This window comes from Podarcis melisellensis (genome assembly GCF_964234715.1).
Source record: "Podarcis melisellensis genome assembly, chromosome: 10".
Classification (NCBI taxonomy): Eukaryota; Metazoa; Chordata; class Lepidosauria; order Squamata; family Lacertidae; genus Podarcis; species Podarcis melisellensis.
In genome coordinates, this window is record NC_138542.1 from 56,175,902 (window position 1) to 56,198,682 (window position 22,781).

A 22,781-nucleotide genomic window follows, 5' to 3' on the forward strand; every position below is an offset into this window, starting at 1 on the left:
ATGGGTACTTGTCACAAGTTGATGTTTATGGTACTGAACAATTGTAAGCTGCTTGTGCGTCACCTTATGGAGAAGTACCTCAAACTATCAACTTTATGGTCACAGAAATCTGTATGTGTAGATCGACGCTTGCAGAATTCTTGTGATGCACTCTTTGAATATGTCCTTTTTACTTGCCATCATCACAAATACTTTCCAAGTGCTATTTGTTTTCACAAGCATCTGCATACTATCTACAGAGTTTGTTTCAGAGCTATTCTGATTTTTCTCTTCTCATACTCTCAATAACAAAAGGGCCTTTCTGCTCTTTCTGCTATATTTTTGGTGGTGAAATACTGTAAGATTGAACTTCAATATACTTTGCACTGTTTTACGCCTACTGTCCAAAAACAAAAACCCTAACAAGTTCATGAACAAATGTAGCATTAGTGTTCTGTAAGGAACATATACTTTTGATTGTTTCGTCGGTTTCTACTGCTATGGCATAGCTTTTATTGTAACTTGGAATAGATTTCAAGGGCCATTGTTTTATATAAATTATTACCATTATTATTATTATTATTATTATTATTATTATTATTATTAGGTTGCATCTGTCAAAGTCATCACTTTAGCAATAGGATTTCTGCCTGCACAACAATAATCCCTATCCCTGTTTGATTCCCATTTGCATGCCCCCCCCAATCTGCTCTGGAGGGCTGGGGCTACACCCAGAACAGATCTAGAGGGGAGGAAGAAGGAGTTCCATTTAGGTGGAAGTCCTTGCATAAATGGGACAACTTCATGGGATACAACCTATTGTTGCTGTTATTTTTATCCAACACCAAAGGAAAAACATTTAGTTGTGCCCTTCTCCTCAGTGTTGTCCATGTAATGATGCAATCCTATGCACACTTACTTGGGTGTTAGTCTCATTGAACTCAGTGAGCCCCAGTTCAGATGTATGCCCACCCAACAGTCAGTTTGCACATTGAAGGGGTGGGCAGCTGGGCACCTATCCCATCCTCACTCTTGTAGAATGGCCCAAATTGCAATCTCTCTCTACCAAAAAATAAAAATAAAAAATGGTAGTGGTAGAATTGGTTCTATCAAATGGGCCATCCTGGATACGGAATGCCTGCACCTCGTGTTATTTTTAATATGTGGTGGATGGTTCACATCTGCTTCTCAGCCATGCAAATGGACTACTGCGTAGGTTAGATGTTTAAAAGCCAGCCTCTGTAAAGAGGAATAGGAATCAGCTGCACAAAGTTCCATGGACATGAGCCAAATAGGGGTCTTAGGCACATGACAAGAATGCAGCCTACATGTCTGATTCATTAGCTCAGGCTTGTGTGTGAGGACTCCAATGCTCATGCTTAGATGAGTGAACTGGAGATACACAGATGTTTCCACGGCACATTCGGGTCTGATAGCACTGAGCTCGGGGTGCTAATGAGAGCTGCACGAGGTTTGGATTAGGATGTATGGATACGACCCTGGACATGACATAAACTCATGGAATTAATGGGACCGAAGGCAAGATTGTATCCCAGGTTTTCTGCAGTGTGGAATCAAACACTGGGCTCATGTACCCTGACCTGTAATATAGACAGCCCTAGCAAAGAGGATCTATGTGTTTAGGTCCCAGTATTCATTACAGGTTATACACACTGAGAGGGAGACTGGACAGTGCCAAGGCTGATTCCCGCACCTAACCATGCAGTTGGTCTATATGCCTAAGCTGATTGAGTCAGCATTTCCAGACACCTTAATTAACGTGCATAGGATTGCAACCTGTGCTACTAATAGTGGTTTGCATTCCTTTGTGGCAGCTGTGACTTGCATGCTTCTCTAAAACAGTGACACTGCTTTGTTGGTACCAACTCAAGCTGGAGACATCATTTTTTAGAAGGGATGTTCCTCTTGGTGTGCGCATTCCATCATGCGTCGCCAACAAGTCTTGAAGAATTTTGTATTGTTTCAAAAGCCTGCACAACCTGTTTGAGCAGAGGTAAAAATGGGACAAAATAAATATTACCCCATTAGGAGTAACTCATCTCCCAAACTAATTATGATCTGATTAAGAAGACTAGTTACCTGTCTTTAGCCATAAAGGCTTAAATCCTTTTCACCCAGTTTTGGGACTAAAATGTCAGCTGCCAGTCAACTGCTATTCATTTACCAGTGATGTTTTTCAGTAATGCAAGTATGGGTATTAAAAAAAATAATCAGTCTTTGGGCTGAGTCCTAACTGCTCATCTGGTCATAGCATGTGCATAGAATCTTGCAGGACACATAAATTCTTCCCAAGCTGAAAACTATGGCTAAATTAACATTAATTTCTCATTTTTGAAATCATGAACATGCTGACTATAGAGAGGACCAAACAAATCCAATAGAGTTCCTGGTTTCTCTATGTTTTGTTGGGTGACCCACATGTGAACTTCTTTTTAGCTATATTGCAAGTGGACAGGTGAATAATTGAAAAAAAGTTTTTCATCAGATTATTTTAGGGAGCAGTTGCATTTTGAAAAGTACATATAGATATTTTCAAGAACATACATTTGTATTTCCACTGAAGAAGCAGAGTTCAGATATGCTTTGCTGAATATCAAGGCATTACTACCAATATGGAAAGCAGGGGTCTGTGAAGGTTGACCCAGGATTCAGCCAGAATGGGTTGAGGCAGGCCTGGGTCAGATTGGATCCACCTAGAGTGACCTGGGGCTTTCAAAATGGGGAGGGAGTCTGACAGTGAGAAGGGAGCGGGAGATAAAATGTGTGTCTTCTACACAGAAAGACAGAGAGTTTGACTAGAGTTCAGAAATGTGATTGGCACTGCTGAAGACTAGGCTAGGGGGTACATAGCAGGAACGCCTAGACTGAGTTTTTTGGGTAAATGATTAGGCAGTGCCCACATGTTTCTCCTCCTACTGAGACAAGACAATCATTCTTAGTGTGAACTGAGGCTTTTGCATATATACATTCTTATGTGAATTGTACAGCTGTGCATTTGTCCCCCCCCCCGACCTGATTGGGAGGTCCAATCTGGTGTTTTGGAATAGCTGACCTGACCGGGACACATGGGCTGAACTGATTGGGGGGGGTCTTGCACACATCATGTAACCAGGGAGCAGGAGACAGAGGAGGAGATTTGTGCCTCATACTCCCTGCCTCCTGTATGCTTAGTAAGGTCTGTTTGGGAGCGGGGAGGGAACAGAAAGCTGGATTCCCCCCTCCATTATCTATATATTTTTCCACTTGGCTGAGAAAAGTTGTGTAGAAGAATTCAGCTGATCAAATTCTGAGATAAGGGCAGGGAAATTCAAAAGCCTCTTTACTGATCAATAGCCAAACTGCACCTGGTTTTTATTTAGTTTTGCTGTTTTTTTAAAAGACAGAACGCAAATGCTGTAATATGGAATAATGATTTCAACATAGCACAAAATACTCCATTCCATTTTGCTTTTGAAAAATACTACACTTTTGAATGATAGCCTAGGGATTTTAATACTTTGTATGCCCTCAGGTCCTGGTTGTGGGCTTCTCAGAGGCGTCTTGCTGTCCACTGGAAATGCAATGCTAGACTAGATAAGCCTTTGGCCTGATCCAGCAGAACTCTTCTTACGTTCTTAAGACCAACAGTATTTCTTATATGTAGAATCTATAATATTGCTTTTAAATCATGACTTTCAAAGTCTGTTTGCTGCTGTGCTTTCTCTATTTGCAGTAACTGTTCTTGTGCTAAATTAAAACAACTTTTTTTTCTTAAAAAAAAGAAAAAAGTATATAGTAATAGATTACTTGACATTTTTTTCTATGTATGCAGCAAAAATGAATGTGTGCCGAGTGGCCAAATTATGGGCATTTATGGGGGGGGGAGTGTTCAGTGTAACAGTTTGTTGTGTTAACTAAGCTGTTCAAACAGCACTATGTATTGGATCACTGCAAGAATTTGACAGTACGAGCCAAGGCAACATCACATTGAAATTTACTAGCATGAACTGGGAAGTGTCTCTTGTAAATGTATTTAATGTTGATATGTTCAGATTATAAGCACTGGTCCCTATGCAGCGCTCATTCATCTAATGGAGCTTTGAGATATTCTGCTCTGTAAAGCACCATTGAAGTGAAAGGGGCTCGCTAAAAAAAAATATGCCGCTAACGCTTAATTTCATCTTGAATGCTAGACATCCCTTTGAATGGAGGGAGCTCATCTGTATGCTCGTTAGAATGTTCATGTGAATCAGCCACCTCCATGGGGATGAATGGGAAGACAGTTCTGGGGCAGAACTACATTGAGGGCAGCAAAAAGAAAACATGGATCTGGGAGTTCTAAATGTTGCTTCTCCATTCCAAGGTGGTGAGATGAGGATGGGCAATGAAGTGGAGAAGCAATAGGCTGGAGAGGATATCTCCTGCTTCTCCTACCCAACCAATGCTTTTCTCCTTCTACCAGCTGCTTTTCCCAATTGAAACCCTTGTTGGGAGAAAAGCAGGTCAGAGCAACTTAGGAACACAGGAGGATAGGAAGCTTCCATATACCAAGTGGTCCATTAGCTCAGTCTTCTCTTTACTTATTGTCAAGGCTCTTTTCCAGCTCTACCTAGAGATGCCTGGGAGTGAATCTGGGAACTATGAGCTATGGTCCCTCTGGAAACAACATAGGGAGCTGACTTAGAGCATGTTGCCCAACCAGCTCAATATTGCCACTCACTGTCTGACAGTGACTTTCCACAGTGTCCAGCAGAGGTCTTGCCTGTCATTGGTTAACTAGAGATGCCAGGGATTGGACCAGAGAATATTTGCACGCAAAGCACTTGCTCTGCCACTTGCTGGGCTCACATGGCAGGCAGAGCCAATTAAACACCCTCTTGAAATATATCCCCATTGTTCTATGCTTAGGGAGGCTGCAAACTCATGAACCACCAAAAGAGAGGATAAAATAAGGTTCAGATTTGCCTAAATTGTGTTATGAATAGATTCAGATTTTGAGATACCGGTAATCACTATAATTTAAATTAGAAATTGGATTGAAGAGAAAGCTGCTTTGGATGGGCTTGCCTAGAAAAGCCATTTTAAAGTACAGTTAAATGAAAATTAAAAGACAGGTATGCAATATGTTTCACCATAGTGGGGGGGGATAACAGATCAGGTGACTGTTCAGTCGGCTGTCCGGGTGCTAACTATTGAGGGGCACTTCAAGGTTCACCCTTCTGATGGTCATCTTCAACTCTTCAAACAGAGGACTGTCTTCTGACAGCCTTTCAAAGAGCAGGCTGTACTGTGTAAAACACAGCCCATGGCCACCCTTTTTGCAATGGAGAACTGGGGTTCCCCAGCCTACTTTTGCTGCTTTCAGTATAGTAACACCTTGCATGGGCACAGGCATTCACAAACCTGAAACAATTTTCCAGATGAAATGTGTGCTTATAATCTTCACCAGGTTTGTATTTCTTCACGTATCTCATGTAACTCAAGCAAGCCATCAACAAGAAGCATTTGCCTTGTTGCCCAAAATGGTGATTGGAATAACTAGATCAGAGCTTTCCAAACCTTTCATGTTGGTGGCACACTTTTTAAACATGCATCATTTCGCATCAAAGTAATTCAGGTTTTACTAGCAAAATAGAGTTGGGACGATAACACAACACTACGCACCTACGCACTGCAGCCAACACACAGTTTGGAAAGCTCTGAACTCGATTGTCACAGCATAGCCAAAATTCAGATGTGATGTATTCTTTCGAAAAAATGTTTCCTTCTGTAATGGACCGTTGTTTGCATGAAAGGTTGTGAGAGCGTCTGTCTTTACCAGCCCCCTTGCACTTGAAATGTCTATATATTTATATGGGAAATGAAGAAACAAAGTTTACTTTTGATAACAAATAAGAATGAAATTATTTCTCAGTTTAAAATGTATACAAATTCTGCTATTTTCTTCTTCTAAAATTTTTTGCTGCACTTTGTCCACCTCAAACTTCTGTGCCAGTAGGAATTGACGTAGGCTACAGGACATAGCACCAAGAAACCCTCAGGGTCTCTTCCAACTCCACAATTCTATGATTCTACATCAGCAGGGCTCCCCACTGTCAGCTATCAAACTATCCAACATACTCACAAAGGCTTTTCTTCCATTTATCACAATGGAAGCACTGAGGTTCTCAATTCTCCAAAAACACAACCTTCAAGGGCTTTACCATCCCCAAAGTGTTTCTTGCTCACACTACTGGGTTGGTAAGAAAATTTCTGGTCTGGGGAGAAGGATGAGATTTCCTACACACAATCTACACCATGGGTAGGCAAACTAAGGCCCAGGGCCCGGATGCGGCCCAATCGCCTTCTAAATCCGGCCCACGGACGGTCCGGGAATCAGCGTGTTTTTACATGAGTAGAATGTGTCCTTTTATTTAAAATGCATCTCTGGATTATTTGTGGGGCATAGGAATTCGTTCATTTTTTTCTCCAAAATATAGTCCAGGCCCCCACAAGGTCTGAGGGAAAGTGGACCGGCCCCCTGCTGAAAAAGTTTGCTGACTCCTGATCTACGCCTTGCCCTGCCCTTTCATTCTGTTGTGCTGTTGTTGCTTTTTTGGAGGGGGGGTGGGTTAGGATCAGAACAAAAATGAGTACAGGCACCTCCCCATTTCCGTGCAGTTGGTGTATGTGTGATTGCTGACATGCACACTGTTTTTTGGCACTGCAAGGGACTGGGGCAGGGCAGACGGACTGATGCACATTCCGCTGGCATGCACAGTGCCTTGGAACATAACCCCCATGTAAACAGGGAGTTGTCTGTATTTTAAATATACTGCCTGTCCATCAGAAATGAAGAACAGAGGCACTGATTGCCACATTCCAATTTATAATATACATGCAAGGTGTTAATTATGTGACAGGTAAGAGCCCTTGCTTATCTGAGGGTGCTTCCAGATTAGCTGTTTATTGAGCGTGTCCCTTGACTTGTTTTAAGGGAGATTAGATGACATTGGCTGTTCAATGAGCTTGCATTCTGATTTGTTTGCAATGGCATTGCGTTAGAGCAAATGCTATCCCACAATTTCCAGGGTATTTCCCTGGCAACTTCCTTATCACAAGCAGTCTGATCGACTAGAATTCTGCAACCTGGACATGTCAGCATGTGGTTGAATCCTAATAATAATAATAATAATAATAATAATAATAATAATAATATACCCCGCCCATCTGGCTGGGTTTCCCCAGCCACTCTGGGCAGCTCCCAACCAAATATTTAAAACACAATTCAGCATTAAATATTAAAAATTTCCCTAAACCCAAAAACAGTGACAGCCTGGAAGCATCAAAAATCTTAATCATGAATGCACAAAAAAAATCTATATGCTGGGCACTGTATACCAGTGATGGGCACTGTGTATATTTTGTTCTTGTGTGGCTATATAAAAAGCTCCAGGAGTACAAAATACCCTGGGAAAAGTCAGCCTCCTAAAAGATGAACCAGCAATGACTGGTCAATTTATGTAACATCTTTCTTCACATTGCTCCTCTTATTTCTTCCTCCTTCTCTTCACCCAGATCTATTATTCTTTTCAACCAAGAGTGGAGACATCAAGTGTTAGGGACAATGGTTGTCAAAAGATGAGGGATTTGCCTGCCATCCCATTTTGCACGCTGCAAGATTCTCCAGGGACATTGTGTTCAGTTTCTCTCTGTACGTGGAGTTCACAAACTCTGTCATATACCCCTTTAGAAAAATCATAACCACCTCCATGCTCTTTAGAGTCCAGCCAAATAGATTACAGCTCTATGCTGTCATAACAGAAGTTCATCGCCCTCAGGCTACCAAGTATGGAGTCAACAGGTTTGCTTAGCAATCTGCCTTTGTAAGATTGGTTGGAGATCCAAACAGGACATTGATAATCACTCCATTTCTCCTCCTTTATAATATTGTATTCAGGGAATCTACTCCATGGAAATGAGGTGGACAGAGTCTGGCTTTTGATATATATTTTATTCATCAGAGACTATTTTGGCTTTTACCACAGATATATATATATATATATATATGGAACAGACATGCTTATTTTTTAAACAAAGTGATTATAAGGATTAACTGTCCGAAATGGGACGGTGGGGGGACTCATGCAGGGATAGCTAGCTGCTGGAAATCTTGAAAGCAAAAACTGTAACAGTGCACTTTTTAAAAAAAGTTTTATTTAAAAAAAAATATATTGCAAAGTTAGTGTGCTACCTACAGCCTGGTGCAATGCCCACTATAGACTACTATCCACACGGTTGATAGATAAGATGCTCCCAATGGATTCACAAGACTGGCCTTTCCCAACCTGGTACCCTCTAGGTGTGGTTGGACTTCCATCATCCCTGCCCAGTGGCCATGCTGACTGAGAATGACAGGAATTGTAGACCAAAACACCTAGAGAGCAGCAGGTTTCAGTAGGCTGTGCTAGGCTTCTGAATCTCCATTTTCCTTCCACCACTAAAGTCAATGGACACCATTTCTAGATATATACTTATGGAACTGCCACGTGTTTGGCCTAATGGAAGCTCCTGCAGGGGAAGAAAAATGTAGCACACTTCAATCTGGAATCTAGGGTGCATGCATATGGACACAAACATAACCCATAAAACCTTGCTTTACAGAATAATAGTCCTGTCCCAATAGAGGATACTGGGTTTGCATATGCTTCAATTGTGCTGAATTGTGCATCATTCAGGCATGCCTCCCACGTAATCCTATTTTATTACAATGGAGCTAAGGCAAGGCTAGGAGCAGCCACTATTCCTACGAGCAGTTTTGCCAATTAACTTTGGTATATGCATCAGTTTATCTGGCTCTGAGCAGCCCAAACTCAACTCAACTGAACTGCCTATCTGTGTGGAATATTCTCAGTCACAGGGCCAGGTCAATGTAGCCTATGAAGGACGAATTTGTTCTTCAAACCATCTGCCTAGTCTTTGCTATTTGATGTTGGCTGAATGGGATCTTTTCTGGTACCCTTTATGCAGTGTTAATTCTGTGACTTTTTCAAGGCAGTTTGTGGTTTGGTACTTAGCCATTGTTCATGTTGGCATCTTTGGCTTCTGCATTTGATAGACAGAATTTTTTAAAGCACACTTCTCCCACCTCCCATGTTCCTGGCTTTTTGTATGCGCTATAAACCGCCGTTTGTGGAAACTTGAGAGTATATAATTGTTATTAATGATATAGTAACTGTATTTTTGCACTAGCCTTTAAGAGATGTACAACATGTTTCTGTATTTTTACAATGTATCACCTAGAATGTGTGAAAAATCTATTTGTCAACTGAGAGAGAGAGAAATCAAACTATGTAATGACAACACCTCAAATATACGTTAACAAGTGTACAGTTTGTGATAATTTTATATCTTAAAAAAACAAACATTTGATATAATTTTATTCTATTTGTTTCATATGTATTTTGAAGAAGAAATAAAGTAATCTAAAATTAACTACTTTGCATTTCTTGAAGTCATTCATGATGCTTTTGTTTGCTTTTGTGTCAATACAGAGATAACAAATACAGAATATGGCTATGAAAGACCAGCCACTGAAATCTAGAAATTAGGCAAAACACAGATATTCGTATATTAATAAGAATTAATTCATAACTCTAAAGGTCTTGAAACCAAGAATAATAAAATTGCAAATCTCATTAGAAAGCAACATAAACAATCTACCATTTTTCCACTCTTCGTTTTTCCATATTTTCCACATTAAAAAAATGCCAAGTTAAGTCCTCATGAAAATTCAATGGAGCTTGTGCATAGAACTTCAACTTAAATTTCAGAGGGTACTTATTTCCCCTGACCTTTCTTGAGTCATCACAGATCAAACATCACAGATAGAACATTAATATGACCTCCCACCACCTCAAACACAAGGAAATGACCGGTGGGAATCAATTCACACACTCATCAGGTGGTATACATGCATTTCTGTTCAAGCCCCAAGAACAGTATAGTGGTTCATGACTTTCAGCTCTATTAAGATTCTTTGCTAGTGTTGAATGTAACCACAGCCTAGCATGCATTTCCTAGTATGAGCAAGCTTGGGGCTACGGATTGTGTCTGTGTTAAAAGTGCACTTATTGTTCCGCCTTTGCAAACGTGTGCAAATGGTTTTGCCTTAAAACAAGTGACACAAGATACCAGAATGGATTTTGCAACATACAGAATACTGCAAACCCAAAACACAGTTTAATTACTGCATTTATATCATCTTCCTGTTAAAACACTCAAGCTAGGTTTATAGTTTATAAAACAGGGGTTGGAAATCTTTTCAGCCCAAGACCCACTTTCCTTCCTGGGAAACCTTTCAGGGGCCACATGAATGGGTACAATGACCATTGCTGGAGGCAGCGCTCAAGGGGGAGGAGTCAAAGGGCAGTTGGGCCCAGCCAGGCCAGTGGAGGGGGTTTGGCACTGTTTTCCCTGCCCCCCCCCCCGCAATGCAGCCAAGTAAAATGACTACTGATTTACTGCTATTTACTCTTCTGCTGCCAAACAGCCTATGAAATGTTGCAAACAGAAAGCATTCATAATTTGGATGTGATTTGTTTGAATGTAAAATAAATTGCCCCATGCTGTGCTCATTGGATTCCTAAATGGAGAGGCCTGATTTATTGATTTGGATCTCTACTCTAATCATGTTTCTTATCTCCAGTGACATCAAAATTCATCTGCTCCTAGCAAACTGTCCACTTAAGAAACAAAATGCAATTTACCTTGGAGGCCTGTTGTGGGAATTCATGCTTGCAGTGGAGAAACTGCCAAAGATTTGGGTGCAACTGCTGCTTTGGCTCTTTCCAAGAGAACAAGGACACAGTGCCCATTGGGACAGGGCTGGTGTATAGAGATGAAACAAAATACACCCATTTTGTCCTTCGCACATTACAAAATGTGCAAATGTACACAAGCGAAAGTGCAGGCAACCAAACAAAATACAGCCATACCTTGGATCCCGAATGCCTTGCAAGTCGAAAGTTTTGGCTCCCAAATGCTGCAAACCCAGACGTGAGTGTTCTGATTTGTGAATGCTCTTTTGGAATCCGAACGTCCGACTTGGCTTACAGGGCTTCCTCAATGTCCAGGCAGAAAAATGGGGGTGGAGACACTCCTTCAGGTATATTGGACTGAGGCCATTTAGGACTTTAAAGCATGGTGTAGTGGTTAGCATGTTGGACTAGGAGCTGGACTAGGAGTTGGAAGACCAGGGTTCTGAGCCCCACACAATCACTGGGTGGTGACCTCGGATCTGTCCCCATCCCTCAGCCTAACCTACCTGATGGAGTTGTCAAGAAAATAAGCAGGATTCAAGCACATGAGCAATCTCGCCTCCTGTGGTTTCCAGCAATTTGTATTTGGAAGCATTGCTGCCACAGAACATGGAGGCAGAGCACAGCCATCATGGCTGGTAGCTATTTATAGCCTTGTCCTCCATGAATTTGCCTAATCCTCTTTTAAAGCCATCCAAATTGGCCATCACTTCCTCTTGCGGGAGGAAATCCCAAAGTTTAACTATGTGCTCTGTGAAGGAGTACTCTGTTTTAATTTTGCGTGGACAGGCGGAGTCCCCAGATCCTGCGCGGTCCCCCCGTCATGTGGAATAACGACTCAAGACAACGTGCTATGGGATTAAATTGGCCACAACTTTATTAAATTTCAAATGTGGGTAGACCTTGGCTCAGGCATTGGGCGTTCTCCCTCCCCAGTCCCCAGGACCTAGGGAGCATCAGGGTTATCCAGTGTGTGGGGGGGGATGGGCCGGCTCTGGAGAACATATGTTCAAGCAGAGATAGCCGCCCCCGTAACGCCGCCGCCGCAGGGGAGAGCAATGACGACCTTCCGACGTACGGTCAAAGCCTCCCTTCAGAAACCCCTTTAACGGGGAACCCTGGTATCGCCGCCGCAAAGAGGAAGATGGACAAAAGGATTCCGCCCAAGGCCTGATACTGCCAAAGTTGTGACGTTTTGCTACGGGAAAGGCGAAACCTGCCAATGCAGGGAAATTCCTTTCCGGCCCTTTAACAGCGACCTTAACGTAGCAGCGCCCGCATACCAGTGAAGAAAATTAACTTGCAAAACATGTGAGGAAAATTAACCTGCAACATAAGACATTGACTGAGGGTGGGTAGGGTGGGAGAAGCTCTGGAGCCAAGTGAGAATTCCCAGGTAAGATCCTCCCTCCTTTGTGTGGGCAGGTAATCCCTCCCCTACCTGGCCTGGTCTCCTTGGCAACTCTTTCCCCCAGGTGGGATTGGACAACTGACTGAGGTAGGCGGAGACCTCCAGGTATCCCACCTGAGGGAAGGCATAGCCTAGCCTATGCTGTTGGAGCCGCTCCAGGTCTAGGGGCTGCACGCGTCCACGCAAAGGGCGCCCCCCGTTTTAAGCGGGGAGCGGTCATTCCCAACATAAATGTATGCAATAATACAAATCTAAATGTATAGATAATCTTTCAACAAAACAACACCACCACAAACTGGCTTATAAGTATAAAACCAAATTTACTAGAATAATAGCTAGAATAGAGATGGACTTGTAACCATTCAAACAACAAACATACTAAGGTGCCATGTGCAAGACAAAGCCTGGAGATACTGTAAACATAGAGTTGATAAATGTACAGCTGTATCTTAACTAGTTACATGTGCAGAACTAGTTACATGTGCAGATAATCTTTCAGTCACAATGCAATACCAGTTATGGCAACAGCCCACACTAAGTTTGTTTTTTGTTTAAAAACTTGTTATGACAGAGCCTGGTCTCCATTCCAGCTGTGACTGCTGCTGATCCACTCCTTCCCAATTATACTAAAAGCTGGTGCCCATCTGCAAGCCTGTCATCACTCGCTGACTTGTTAACACCAGTGATGACTTGTATGCATGAATGAGGTATTAGAGGTGAATTAACCTTTCCCAATGTCAACCCACAGAAATGAATTTTCGGTGGAGGCAGCTCATGCACATGACTGAAGGTAAGCAAAGACGGAAAGAGCCAGTGATGAGAAGCTACATAAATAAAGGAGTGGTGTGCCTCCTTTGTCTCATTAATGCCAGAAGTGAAGCCAAGGGATGGGAGACAGAACAGACAAAAGCAGTGTCGACCCTACCATTAGACAGAATGAGACAGTTGCCTCAGGCAGCAGATAGTGACAGATCCCCATCTAGTCCTCTTTGCTGGAGGAGAAATGTGTGTGTGCCATACAGCCTCCCTTTAGCTTCCTAAACTGTTGCCCTCATGTGAGGTGGCAGACACTGGCCCATTGCCGGTGTTAAAAATGGAGGGAGGGCGCCATCTTGTCCACCCCAGGCAGCAAAATGTCTCAGACAAAAAGGAGTTCTTCTTCACAAAGTGCTTACAGTAGTTAATCTGTGGAATTCACTGTGACAAGGTAGCCTAACCAACTTTAAAAGGGGATTAATCAATGTGGAGAATAAGGCTATCAATGGCTGCTGTCACTGAGGGCGATATGAAAACTCCAAATTGGGAGACAGTGTGTTTCTGAATGGCCAACAGTGGCAGATGAGAACAGATCCCGTAATTTTCTGCTCATGGTCTTTCCAGAGGCAGAAAGTTGGCCTCTGTGGGTAACAGGATACTGTTCTAGAGAGGCCTTTGGCCTGACCTAGCAGGGCTCTTTTTATATTCATTAGTGTAACCCGCTCCAAAATATTTCAAAAAGGGAAACCAGGGGCAAAATCCAGGGCATGAGCCCAGCCTGCCTAGCTATTCTTGCATTGGGTTGTCAGTAGTTAACCTTTTACTTGAGATAGATTAGCGGGAACTTGTTTTAATCAAAATAGCATATATATAATATTTATGTCACCCATTAAAAAGACTACTGAGGGTTCTGGATTATCTCAGATTCTTCACAGAATCATAGAGTTGGAAGGGACCACGAGCGTCATCTAGTCCAAACCCCTGCAATGCAGGAATCTTTTGCCCAATTTGGGGCTCAAACCCATGGTTCTGAGATTAAGAGTTGTATATTGGTTTAGCTCACTTCTTGGCCTGGGGTGCTCAATGCTGAATGATAGCCCATGGGTAGCAAAGAGAGTCATGGCTTCATCTAATGCAGGGGTCAGCAAACCTTTTCAGCAGGGGGCCAGTCCACTGTCCCTCAGACCTTGTGGGGGGCTGGACTATATTTTGGAAAAGGAAAAAAATGAACAAATTCCTATGCCCCACAAATAACACAGAAATGCATTTTAAATAAAAGGACACATTCTACTCATGTAAAAACATGCTGATTCCCGGACCGTCCGCAGGCCAGATTTAGAAGGTGATTGGCTGGATCCGGCCCCCGGACCTTTGTTTGCCTACCCATGATCTAATGTGTTGGGTGCCTAATATCATCTGTGAAGGGCCACCTAGTTCCTGAGCAACAATTCCACCACTGCATGAAACTGCCGCAGAGGAAGGTTCCTGCACTATAAGCAGGCAAGCATGCATGAATATCCATATTTGAAATAATTCAAAATTTGACGCACACCTACACTCACAGCCATCTCCCATCCAAGAGATTGCTTCAGCAATACCTCAGTGTCAGATGGCTCCAGGACCAGCCTCTGGACCTCCACAAAATTGTGACAGTTGTTTTGTCAGAAGAGGGCTCAAAACCCTGTATTGGGCTATGTTTTCTTGGGAGATTTCCTGTCCTGCTCCAGACAGTACCAGTCCTTTGAAATACAACCTCTGATCTTCTCAAATCTCACTCATGTCAGTGGGCATTACAAATGACTGCTAAGTTCCTGGCAATGGCAGTCCTGCCAAGGAGTTTTCCTCATGAAAAATGGTCTGATGCCTCCAGAGTAAGGAGCAAGCTGAAGAAGTCTTAAAACGGAAAAGGAAAGCGACTGGGCTCAGACCTCGCTTAAAGGAAGGTTATGTTCTCATAACAATCCAAAGTTCCATTTGTTTCTTAAATTTCCTCCACCTCTCAGGGGTCAGCAAAGGTTTCTATGGAGAGCATCTTCAAAGCATTCTGCTGGGTTGTTGAAAGAAAGCCGTCTCCCATGGGAAGCTATAACTAGCCCGATCACTAGAAGGGAAATGAGCCTATCACTTCATCAATGCAAAAGCTCTCAGAGTGGGAGCTGATAGCAAGTTAAATAACATCTCTGACCGTGTATCAGTTGCAGCCAATAAGGCCTAAAATAATGTCTTTTGGCTTTGCGGTACCTAGTGTTTCAGAATTCAATTAGTCACCAGCAGTATGTGATTCCTCTTGTGATTCACTAGCAAAAAGCTTGCTAAGGCCAATATAAATCAGAATGCCCCAGGGTGGGAGCACGAAAGTGCAGCTAGATTTTCAGCAGCTGCTTTGCCCAGGGAGAAGGAAATTCGATGAGTTTTGTCATCCATCTTCTGCAGCAGTCAGAGTCATTCACCATTGCTTCAAAAATCTGTGACCCCTTTAAATTCATTCTCTCTCTCCCTCCCTCTCTCTCTCTCTTTCTTTCTCTCAGTGGTCCTAGAATATGGAAAGAAGCATTATTCAAGAAGAGTAAGTGGTTATTTGAAAGACGTTACAGAAAGTAATATCTCCTTCCAAACAATATGTAGCTACATCTTCAGTTGCATTTGGTGTCTGTTCAGAACCCAGGGAAAAGCTTTGAAGTTTCACAGCTGATGATAGTCTGTGGTGTGCAGAAAGCTCCTTCCCTCCATTTCCCCATGCTTTGGGAGCTTCTTTCGGTTCCTGACAGGAGGGATGGGGGAGAAATTGTATTCAGTTTGCATCTGCAGGTGAACCTACCTAATCTGCATTTCCCAAAATAATATGCAAGCCTGACACAGCCAAAATTCAAAATTCACACTTCTTAGAATTTTGCAGTGTAGCTCTCCAGCTATGTAAGGCAAGTAATGCATACAAAAAAAATACATACATCTGGGTAATGTTAGTGGAAATAACATATGCAAATAACATTAGGAAAAGATGTTTTGCAATTATGTGTATATTCAGAGAATATTCACACTAAAATGCTGATGAAGTTTCATGATTCATTATATATATTATAGACAGACCTGCTCCCAGCCTTGCAGGCCTTTTCCACCTGGCCTGGGAGTGCGAAGCCCTGATTGACTCCAACTACAAAAGCTGAGCTGCTGAATAGACTCTTGGGTATTGTTTAAGGGGTGGGGGCTGTTGGGAGTGGTGCTATTTCTGTTGTTAATATTTGTATGTTTATTTTAGATCTTATTATGATTTATGTGGAAATTGATTTGGTTGAGTACTTTTTGATATAAGATTTATTGTTTAATACGTTTATTAATTGCATGTTATTTTTGTAATTGTAATTGTATAATTTATTTCATGTTGTAAGCCACCTTGAGCCTGGTTTTAACTATGCAAAAGGCAGCATACAAATAAAATTATGCATGCATGTATATTTGGAGAACTGAATTTAAGTTTGGAAAAATCAAACAAAGGTTTGAACATCCCTACTGCTACCCACCCCACCCCACACAAAAATGCCTCCCTTCCCTCTTCCCTCTTACTCTTCAGTAAGCAATGCTTTGAGAATCACATCAAAATGATGCTTGAGACCTGCATGGCATGTGAAACTCTCTGGTTCCTTTCTCCACCTATTTGCATGATGACTAATATCCCTTTGCCCATCACATGAGCAATTATCAAGCCAGTTATTGTAATTATTTCCTGGGATGTGCGCTGTAAAATGTGCTTGCCTTGAAACTATTTGTTAAACAACACAGACTGTGGAGCTGGAAGTGGGGGAAGGGGGTTCCCTTTAGGTTCTGTTGTTCTTTCCTGGCAGTTTAATTGCACCACTGTCAGATGGATCACAGTTAACATCACTCCTCTCTCATCCGTGCTGTCTGACTGTCTTTCCATTTAATATCCACATTTGCAAAGTATTAAAAAGCAAGCAACGATAAGTGATTAAACAGTGAGGACTTGAAATCACAAGGACTGTGTTGAAGGAAAGGGAGGGAGGAAACTGGGAGATACAATGGGCGATAAACACAGAAGTTGTTGGAAACTACGGTAATATGTTGATTGGTATGCACTAAAATTAAGAAGATTTCACTTTTAAAAGAGTGGGCAAACAAATCTCAACTCTGAAATGAGCTTGCAGCTCCAGTTTAATTAGGAGAAATGAAAGGGGTGAAGGGCAACACCCTTAGCCATCAAAAACCTTCCTCCATTTTTCAACCAAGCGCCCTTTGCTTGTGCTAAGCAAACTTTGAGTTTCAGCACACATACCATTTCTACCCCCATAATCTCAACTGTAATATACATGGTGCAACAGACAAGATGTTGTCTTCCTGCAAGTTTTGCCTCTTTCCTGTTTTCCAGTCTGGCCTGTGACTCCACTCCCACCCCATCTCTTACACCATCAAGGTCAGTAGAGCCCTAACCTTGTGGGGACACCTTGGTTCTCTCCAATAGGCTACAGGTTGGCACATTGCAAACACGATAGGCCCTGCTGGTGAGTTTGCACCACGCTGACCTCTCCACTGCCTTGCCTCTCCCCTTCTTCCTCCCAGGTAGCAACAGCAACCCGCATTCTGTGAAGCTAGCACAGAGGCTCCACTGAATCCAACAAGCTGCTCTTCTTAATAGTTTAATGTGGGGTCTTTGGGGAGGGAGAGTATTCATAACATTTTTTATCCTGACTTCTTTTCTTTTTTTCAGAGGGAGTACTTTGCCATGCTGAATTGTCCTGTGTCTCTTGTTTGTTTGTTTGTTTGTTTGTTTGTTTGTTTGTTTGTTCGTTCGTTCGTTCTTGTTGTTTTCCAGTCCAAAGTGTGGTTTGCTCATAGTTAACAAGGTCATGTGAGGATTCTTCCAGAGGCTCAGATTTACACTTGGGTGCACCATTGAGTCAAGAAATCAATGGGAAAGCAGCGAAATTTCATAAAGCTCTCCTTAATGCTGCAAAAGCTGTTCTCATAAACTCTAGGAGGAATAAACAGTAAAAGCAGGAGCTATAAATTTGGTTGCCTTCCCAAAGGTTTTGGTGTCATCCAGTGCTTCATCTGTGTGTGGACTTCTAGTTGAAAAGAGGTTGATGATTTCAAAAGATGGCTTGTTTTTTAAAAATTCTTCTGATTGTATGGCTATGCCTCCAGGGCTTCCTCCTTTAGAGCTGATTTTGGTTTTATGTTTAGATCATGAAAGACAATTTTTAAAAGTACATCTTGCTTTTAAACACAAAGACCATCTCTACCATAGGGATATAGCCTATAGCAACTGTATAAAAAATGGAAACCTGAACACAAAATCAAAGAAGCTATTGAGACAAACAATTCTTTAATGCACCTGACTAATAAATGCATATTTTTCCAGCTTCTTGCTGCTTAGTTTTTTATTGCTTTGGAGAACAGAGACATGCATGTCCACAAAGTCCTTTTTCCCCTTGACATTCATTTCTATTAGCTATTCCCCTGAAGAAGAGAAATTTGCTCAAAATGCATTGGGAACTCTGGAATTGCTTTCATAAATCTTTGTACACCCCATAGGAGTCTGCTGTTAGCTTTGGCAAAGCCTAGTAGAATTGCAGTGATATTTATTTTTCAGCTTTTCTGGATTGCCTTAATACCAAAAGTATCCAACACAGACCAGTCTCTCTTGTTTTCTGGTAACGTGAAAGAATCACCAAGTTATTTTTGTTCTTCTTACCACGAGTCAAGCCATCCATAGCTTGCCACACTTTACAAGTGACCCACGGTTGATTTCACATGTTGTATTACTTACACCATAATTGCAATTACCAAATGAATAACATTGCTGCGTGCACTTTAAGCGGCAAGAGACCCAGGGTTCAGTTTCCTTGGAATGAAGATCAATGGAGACTGTGATGTCTTTAGGATATATAGTTTTATTTACACATTTATATAGCCTGGGCATAAAAAGGAGTCACTCACAGCATTAACACCCCAATAGATCTTGCTTCCCTCTTAGGTTTCCAGAAAATTCCCAAGTCATAGCTTTGGGTCCAGACAGAACAGTCAGGCCTCCAGCTTCCAAGATTAGTCCAAACTCACACAGAGAATTCTGGCTATTGTTCTTCTCCCTAGGATGATACGACATTCAGTCAGAAATGGAGGATAGGGAGAAATATAGTTTGTTAAGAGTGCTGAGAATTGTAGCTCTGGTTTTAAGCAGAGGAAGCCTTTTGGACTGAAAGCACTGGAGGAATGCTGGTTGCACTGGGCAATGCTAATCAACTGATTGGCCCTTTCCAAGCATGGCTCCATGTCAGAACCAATCAGAAGCTCCCTTTAAGCTCCTGCTTGTTCTTTTTTAGCAACATTCAACCCTTATAGCCCAGACATCTCATACAGGGTCTGGTTCAAGTATTAATTTTCAAGGGCTTAACAATTTGGGAATGGCTTTGAGGGCCAGATTGGGACCTATGCTGAGCCCACTTGGCCTAGGATGGCCTAGAATATCCCAGTCCTGCTGTAATGGATGATCACTTTCTTCCGAATAACTCAGCAATGCTCAGTAATTGCAATATAACTACCTTAGAGCTTCTCACAGAAGCTGTATTCTCTATTTTCAGGAAGGAGGAGGAGGAGGAGGAGGGGGAGGAGATTTGTACCCCGCCCACTCTGGGCAGATTCCAGCATATACAAAAACATAATGAAACATTAAACATTAAAAACTCCGCTATATATTGGTACCTCGGGTTAAGTACTTAATTCGTTCCGGAGGTCCGTACTTAACCTGAAACTGTTCTTAACCTGAAGCACCACTTTAGCTGATGGGGCCTCCTGCTGCCGCCGCGCCGCCAGAGCACGATTTCTGTTCTCATCCTGAAGCAAAGTTCTTAAGCTGAGGTAATATTTCTGGGTTAGCGGAGACGGTAACCTGAAGCATATGTAACCTGAAGTGTATGTAACCCGAGGTACCACTGTACAGGACTGCCTTCAGATATCTTCTAAAGGTTGTATCGTTATTTATCTCCTCAACATCTCATTAGAGGGCATTCCATAGTGCAGGTGCCACTGCCAAGAAGGCCCTTTGCCTGGTTCCCTGTAACCTCGCAGTGTGGGAACCACCAGAAGGCCCTCAGAGCTGGACCTCAGTGTCCGGGCTAAACAATGGGGTGGAGATGCTTCCTTCTTTTGCCGCTTGTTGTATATAATCAAGCCTACACTTTTAATGTCGAGAATTAATGTCTAGAAGAGGCCTCTTTGCTCTTCTTCATCCAATGCCAGCAACTAATAAAACCAAGCAATGGGTGGAATCACAGACGATCACTGTTACCGAAGATGGGGATGAAAAGCTGATATGTACATGCCTTGTTTAAAAAATAATACCCACAAGTGCCAAGCTCCTTCTCCCCCCTGCCACCCTAGAGGTTCCTCTTGTTTTCCTGGAGTAGCTTTAACTATAGGAGGCCTAGAAGCAAAATCTATCAAGTTTATACTTCCCCTGCTAACGTCTGTCTGTCTCTCTCTCAGCTCTTTCTGCTCATGAAATTGACAATGACATTACAAGCTTTGACATTTTCCTGACCACAAGAAAGACAGCTGCAATAAAAAATACCAATAACTGGTAAACATCAATCAGAAAGATGGAGCACTGAGATTTCAAATTATAGATATTTATATAATTTGAGATATAACAAAATGCTGCAGTGGGGGAGGGTTGCACCTCAGCAGAAGAACATCTGCTTTGCATGCAGAAGGGGCTGGTATCAATCCCTGGCATCTCCAGGTAAGGCTGGGTGATAACTTAGTCTGAAACCCCAGAGATGCACTGCCAGCCATTGCAATCAATACTGAGCTTGGATGGACCAATTATCGGACTCAGTGTGAGGTAGCTTCCTATGCTGTTCAGGATTTTGCCCACTCCATTCTGTTCCCCACTCCTCAGATTCCATCCCCCTACAACTTGCTCAGTCCTCACTGGGCTGTTAGGGGCCCCCAAAGGGTTTCCCCCCTAAATATTGGGGGCGGGTTTTGGAAAAAATGGCTGATCTCTATCTCTGGTATGCTGGGGGTAGTAAAGGTAAAGGGACCCCTGACCACTAGGTCCATTCGTGACCAACTCTGGGGTTGCGGCACTCATCTCACTTTACTGGCCGAGGGAGCCGGTGTACAGCTTCCGGGTCATGTGGCCAGCATGACTAAGCCGCTTCTGGCGAACCAGAACAGTGCACAGAAATGCCGTTTACCTTCCCGCCGGAGTGGTACCTCTTTATCTGCTTGCACCTTGATGTGCTTTCGAACTGCTAGGTTGGCAGGAGCAGGGACCAAGCAATGGGAGCTCACCCCATCATGGGGATTCGAACCGCCGACCTTCTGATCAGCAAGTCCTAGGCTCTGTGGTTTAACCCACAGCACCACCCGCGTGGGGGTATTTTGGCTATAAAAACAATGGGGCAAGCACGCTGAACAGCATTGCAGGAAAGTATCACTACAAACACAGAGAGACTATTTTGAAAAGACCAGCAAAAGCATGCACACAAAAACCATTCAAATAGGAAATATCAGTGGAGTACAGGCATTTATTTAATTACACTTATACCCTACTTTTCTTCCATCATAGAGCTCAGGCAACTGAATGTAAAAGAGCTCCTGCCCAGCAACAGACCTGATTGAGAGCTGCTTAGTTGTATAAGCAGGTCTTTGTTTGCTTTCAGAGCATTTTGAGCGTTGATGGTGAACTTGTGGCCCTCTAGATGTTGCTGGACTACAACTAAAAATCACTGACTATTGGCTATGCTGGCTGTTGCTGATGGGAGCTAGATTCCAATAACATCTGGGGCAGCATCTGCTTGGAGGACGTCAAGTGTGAGGATGGAAACGTAGGTAGGGAATTTGTACTATCTTAAACAGGTGTTTCCTTTTTAGAGTAAACCAATGCCAACCTAGTTCAACATTGTGTTTCCAATGGGATCACCTTCCTGGTGTTCATAAACCAAGCTTGGATGTAACAGCCATCCTCCCTTTGTTTATCCCCATCCCAAGTCGGGATGGGCAGATCATTCTGTTTCTGGTCCATGTCAATTTTACATGTATGCATTCAAACATCTGTACCATCCCGTTTTCATATTTATCTGTCATTTTCTTAAAAAGCCTGGAACTTCGCTCCTAAACATGTACCAAAGTATGCATCTTATCATATTTTATCTCAGCGCATGTATTTCCAAACACATTCTATCCTAAAAATGCAAAAAAAAAAAATAGTATGCATTTTAGCATGGAGTTTTTGAGCCAAAAACTTTGTCACAAAATTTGGAGAAGTGAAAAATCCAAAGTATAATTATGTTCTGATTTGTGTTTGAGATCAAATTAGGTGCAGGTTAGGTCAGTTTACTGCAGATGTGGACCAAACAAAATTCTCCCCCATCTCTATCAGGTATACTTCATAAAAACATAGAAGTTCCATAGAACCCCAGATGGGTGGGGTAGAAATAAAAATATATTATTATTATTATTTTATTATTATTATTATTATTATTATTATTATTATTATTATTATCATCATCATCATCATCATCATCATCATCATTATTATAGCAAATCATTGTTAATAAACTGATGAATTCGCCTACCCCAGAATCCTCTCCATATTATGGTTATGGATTCCATAGGTTAAGATCTATATTGTGAGTTTGGGTCATAGCTGTCAAATTTTCCCTTTTCTTGCGAGGAATCCTATTCAGAATAAGGGAATTTCCCTTTTAAAAAGAAACATTGACAGCTCTGGTTTGGGTCCACTTCATGGATGCATGCAATATGAAGAGATCCTGCATTGGATCATACAAATGGACCGCAGCAGCCACAGATGAGAT